This window comes from Meles meles, unplaced genomic scaffold (genome assembly GCF_922984935.1).
Source record: "Meles meles unplaced genomic scaffold, mMelMel3.1 paternal haplotype, whole genome shotgun sequence".
Taxonomy (NCBI): Eukaryota; Metazoa; Chordata; class Mammalia; order Carnivora; family Mustelidae; genus Meles; species Meles meles.
The window spans coordinates 62,431-68,673 of NW_025721244.1; positions in this window are offsets into that span (position 1 = coordinate 62,431).

The window sequence follows — 6,243 nt, forward strand, 5'->3', positions numbered from 1 at the left end:
TACTCACATTATATTCTAACCCTTCTTTAAATATTTCATTTGGCATATAATTAAATATATAATAAATGTTCTAATTTGTACCTTGACTGTTCTTTCTTGTAGCATTCTGCTCTTGTACTCGGGGGTACTACCTTCTCAAATCTTTCTCTGAAATTTCTTTGTTTCTTCTAGCAACAATTTTTCTGTTGTTGTTGGTTTTTTGGGTTTTTTCTTTTTCTTCTTTTTTTTTCTTTTGTCTTGTCTTTCTTTTATCCAGTCCTTTTGTGATGTTGACAGTATATTCATTCCAATTAAGAAAAGGGGATGGGATTGTTTCTCTCTGTAGCAGGGATGTGTTCCCTCTATTTATGTGGGTTTGTTTTTCTACTTGGTTTCTCTCATTAATAGACATTTACTGAGACCTTTATGTAGGTGTCTAGGACTTGTCTAAATGAAATGAATTATTTAATGGGTACAGGCAGGTAACAGGTCTTTAGCTGTGGAGGTTCCAACTGCCAAAATGGGAGAACTTTACTCTGGGGTGCTGGCACCAAAAGTTCCAATTCTGCCTATATCGATGCTTCCATCTTATTAGAGAAGAATCCTTAGGTGTTTTTAGTCTGAGACTGATGCTTGATTTTTACACTAAGCATCAGAAAACACAGAGAAGGAAAGCAAAGAAATGAGCATGTCAGGAAGAAAACATTAGGCTGCTGTGCAAATAGCCTTCTCAGATATGCCACTCTTCTCACTCTTGTTGGCTTTACACCTTTCAACTTTCCTCTAGGTCGACCTTCTCCCGTTTTCTGCTCTACACCTGCCTCACTCTCTTTTCCTTGTTGAAAATCTTCCATCCTCTTTTTATCTTTCATAAATGTGTGGAAATCTCTCCCCTGCTCAAGTTTCTATTTCATTCCCTTTGCAGAAATGGGTGTTTTCTTTTACTCTTACCTAACGTTGGCAGGGGGTTTGAAGGGATTAAGGAAAAACACATACCCTCTGCCCGTTATCTTGTACCATCTATAAATACAAATTTCAAATTCTGTGTAACACTGATGCCAGTGGAACATTTAAATAAAAAAGTCTGTATTACCAAAAAGAGAAAACTAGTGGTGACTTCATATCTTGATTAACGACATGTATACATACACTTAAATAAGTGTACACACACAAGATGTGGTAGAACAAATAGGAGTTCTAAGAGGAAAGTTATGGAACTGAAATACACTAGATGGAAGAGTTTACATAATTTTTAAAAAATAATAAATGGCTCTTTTTTTTTAAAGATTTTGTTTATTTGTTTGACAGAGAGAGACATCACAAGTAGGCAGAGAGGCAGGCAGAGAGAAAGGGGGAAACAGGCTCCCTGCTGAGCAGAAAGCCCAATGTAGGGCTCAATCCAAGGACCCTAAGATCATGACCTGAGCCAAGGGCAGCGGCATTAACTCACTGAGACACCCAGGCGCCCCTACATAAGTTTTTAAAGATAATACTAGATAGTGGGTTACACAACATGTGGTATTTTACAGCATAACTGATCTCATTCAATGATTGTAGGTAAATAATGCCCCTTGATGAATTCCCTATATCCACATCATTTAATAATTTCACAATTTGGTTGCTCCCACTAAGGCATAGAGTCGTTTTTCCCACTTACTTAAGTCTTAACTGACCTTGTGAATTGCCTTTTCCAAAAGAATGTGATAGAAGTGATGATCTATAAGTTCCAGAGATTCAGCCCTTAGAAAAACTTGTAACTTCCATTTTTGCCCTCTTGAAAACCTGAGATCATCATCTAGACAAAAGCCCAGAGTAACCTACTGTAGGATTGGAAGCCACGTGGAGAAGAGCCAAAGTACCTTAACCAACAGTCATCATCAGTTGTCAGACATGAGAGTGATAACATCTGGGACTCTAGTTCCAAGTGAGCTGTCACATGACTGCAACCATATGAAAGAGCTCAGGCAAGACAAGAAGAAGAAACACGTGGTCTACTCACAAAATTAAGAAAAATAATAAATTTTGATGTTTTAAGTCACTAAGTTTTGGAATGTATTTTTTTTTCTTGAGCAATGGATTTTTTTTAAAAGATTGTATTTATTTATTTGACAGACAGAGATCACAAGTAGGCAGAGAAGCAGGCAGAGAGAGAGGAGGAAGCAGGCTCCCCAATGAGCAGAGAGCCCAATGTGGGACTTGATCCCACAACCCTGAGATCATGACCTGAGCCAAAGACAGAGGCTTTAACCCACTGAGCCACCCACACGCCCTGAGCAATGGATTTTTAAAAACAACCTCTAACAGAAGTTCTGAACTTTGTGTCTAATTGAACATTTTTTAGGGGTTGGGGAGGGGCAGAGGGAAAGGGAGAGAAAGAATCTTAAGCAGGCTCACGCCCAGCATGACATGGGGCTCTGTTTTACAACCCTGAGAAAATGATGTGAGCCAAAATCAAGAGTTCAATGCGTCACCAACTGAGCTACCAAGGTGACCCTCTTATTGGACCATTTTAATGGTACAGATTCATTCCTTCAACAATCAATGTGACTGAAGGAATTATGTATACTCATTGGCTTAGGTCTGAATCTTTGCTTTTCCTTGAACTAGTTAGTGTAGCAAGAAGTTGTCATGAGTGGCTTAGGTCAAACCAGGTCATCCCTAGCACTGAGGGTGGGTTCAATCTCATGGAAACCAGTGGAGTAGGAGTAAAGGGGATGCTACAGAGGCAATTACAATGTCTAGGACAGGTGGGAGGAGGCTAGTAACTCACCTTGGAAAAGTTTCTGTTCATGACCATTATCCATTGTTGCTTCTCTTGAACCCAACATTATCACTATGGAAACTGCTGGCACCTTTGCCAACTTGCAACTATTAGAATTGTCACCTTTGAGTCTACCTAATCGCTGCTGCCATTACTTCAAGCCATTGCTGCCAACATTATGATACTACTCCATAGCTTCAGTAATCATGACTTTCAGCGTGAGCTGCAGCTACTGCCAAAGTGCTGGACTGTGTTCCAACCTAAACTGAACTGAGAACAGGGTATAGAGAAGGTCTAACCGAAAGGTAAAGTTGGAAAGACAGAAGACATGAGGCAGAAATAAAGGACAAACGGGGAAGAAGAGGAGAGTATGTGGCCCCACCTTGGTGGCAAAGGCACAGAATTCACAGGTGATCTGGAAAAGACTGTGTGTCCCTGCCATTAGAAGCACAGTAGCTTTGGGGGTGACAAGAACAGCTCTGACTGCAAAATCATCTATAAAAGAGAGAAAAGTCAATGTCCAGTGGAGGAGCCAGAATTTTAGGAAGTACTCTGTGTTCTGACACTTGCCATACCTGCCACCCAGAATGATCTGTGGGCCTGCCTTGGAAGACAAACATCTGGATCCCTGAAGAGTGTCTCATTGCCTCCAGGATCTCATTCATACATTCCCTAAATAGCTGCCAGAGAGGATTTTCTCACTTTAACAACTGTGAAGCCCTAGGAGGTTCTGTGTATTCCCACTTCTTATGTTTGGCTGCTGCTTTGAAAGTGCTCTACAGTTGCACCCCAGGTCAGGTTGACATGTGTAGTCTGTGGGATGTGGGGAGAGTGAAAAAGAAAAAGCTGGAAGGGGATATGCATATCCCAGGCAGAATTCTCTCAGCTCTTACATTCTGTCCTCTCACATTTGTATGCATTTCAGTCATATTTTATTTTTTAAAATGTGGTACCAAATTAATGGGTTCTACTTGATTATATTTTCTATTTGAGTGTGCATCCATATTCATAAAAGCATTGGATCCCTAGTTTTCCTTTTCTGTGCTCTCCTTAACAAATTTTATTATTAAAGTTAACCTGAATTCTTACCATAAATGAGAAATCATCTAAAAAATCTATGATCTGGAATAGTTTAATAACATTGAAATTATCTGGATTAAACATGTGAGCTGGAAGACAGTTGTAAGATAACCCATCCAATAGTATTCCCTATTTAAATAGTAGTGATTAACCTAACTTGCAACATCTATTTATATTCGATTATGAGAAATTTTTTTATTAATTTTTTTATTTATTTCTTTTTTTTAAATAAACATATAATGGATTTTTATCCCCAGGGGTACAGGTCTGTGAATCACCAGGTTTACACACTTCACAGCACTCACCATAGCACATACCCTCCCCAATGTCCTCCTCTCCCAAACCCTCCTCCCCCCCAACAACCCTCTGTTTTGTGAGATTAAGAGTCACTTATGGTTTGTCTCCCTCCCAATCCCATCTCGATTCATTATTCTTCTACTATCCCCTAACACCCCATGTTGCATCTCCATGTCCTCATATCAGGGAGATCATATGACAGTTGTCTTTCTCCGATTGACTTATTTCACTAAGCATGATACCCTCTAGTTCCATCCATGTCATCGCAAATGGCAAGATTTCATTTCTTTTGATGGCTGCATAGTATTCCATTGTGTATATACCACACCTTCTTTATCCATTCATCTGTTGATGGACATCTAGGTTCTTTCCATAATTTGGCTATTGTAGACATTGCTGCTATAAACATTCGTGTGCACGTGCCCCTTCGGATCACTACGTTTGTATCTTAGGGTAAATACCCAGTAGTGCAATTGTTGGGTCATAGGGTAGTTCTATTTTCAACATTTTGAGGAACCTCCTTGCTGTTTTCCAGAGTGGCTGCACCAGCTTGCATTCCCACCAACAGTGTAGGAGGGTTCCCCTTTCTCTGCATCCTCGCCAGCATCTGTCATTTCCTGACTTGTTAATTTTAGCCATTCTGACTGGTGTGAGGTGATATCTCATTATGGTTTTGATTTGTATTTCCCTGATGCCGAGTGATGTGGAACACTTTTTCATGTGTCTGTTGGCCATCTGGATGTCTTCTTTGCAGAAATATCTGTTTATGTCCTCTACCCATTTCTTGATTGGATTGTTTGTTCTTTGGGTGTTGAGTTTGCTAAGTTCCTTATAGATTTTGGACACTAGCCCTTTATCTGATATGTTGTTTGCAAATATCTTCTCCCATTCTGCCAGTTGTCTTTTGGTTTTGTTAACTGTTTCCTTTGCTGTGCAAAAGCTTTTGATCTTTTTTTTTTTTTAAAGATTTTATTTATTTATTTGACAGAGAGAGATCATAAGTAGGCAGAGAGGCAGACAGAGAGAGTGAGAGGGAAGCAGGCTCCCTGCTGAGCAGAGAGCCCGATGTGGGACTCGATCCCAGGACTCTGAGATCATGACCTGAGCTGAAGGCAGCAGCTTAAACCACTGAGCCACCCAGGCGCCCCAAAGCTTTTGATCTTGATGAAGTCCCAATAGTGCATTTTTACCCTTGCTTCCCTTGCCTTTGCCGTTGTTCCTAGGAAGATGTTGCTGCGGCTGAGGTCGAAGAGGTTGCTGCCTGCATTCTCCTCAAGGATTTTGATGGATTCCTTTCTCACATTGAGGTCCTTCATCCACTTTGAGTCTATTTTCATGTGTGGTGTAAGGAAGTGGTCCAATTTCATTTTTCTGCATGTGGCTGTCCAATTTTCCCAGCACCATTTATTGAAGAGGATACCTTTTTTCCATTGGACATTCTTTCCTGCTTTGTCGAAGATCAGTAGACCATAGAGTTGAGGGTCTATTTCTGGGCTCTCTATTCTGTTCCATTGATCTATGTGTCTGTTTTTGTGCCAGTACCATGCTGTCTTGATGATGACAGCTTTGTCATAGAGCTTGAAGTCCGGAATTATGATGCACCAACTTTGGCTTTCTTTTTCAATATTCCTTTGGTTATTTGAGGTCTTTTCTGGTTCCATATAAATTTGAGGATTATTTGTTCCATTTCTTTGAAAAAAATGGATGGGATTTTGATAGGGATTGCATTAAATGTGTAGATTGCTTTAGGTAGCATAGACATTTTCACAATATTTATTCTTCCAATCCAGGAGCATGGAACATTTTTCCATTTCTTTGTGTCTTCCTCAATTTCTTTCATGAGTACTTTATAGTTTTCTGCATATAGATTTTTAGCCTCCTTGGTTAGGTTTATTCCTAGGTATCTTATAGTTTTGTGTGCAATTGTAAATGGGATTGATTCCTTATTTTCTCTTTCTTCTGTCTTGTTGTTGGTGTAGAGAAATGCAACTGATTTCTGTGCATTGATTCTTTTTTTTTTTTTTTTTTTTTGTGAATTTTCCGCCTTGTCGTTATGTCCAGATAAGAGTATATGAAGGAGCAAGTAAAATACTAAAAGGGTGGCAAAGACCCCAGAAAAATGCGCT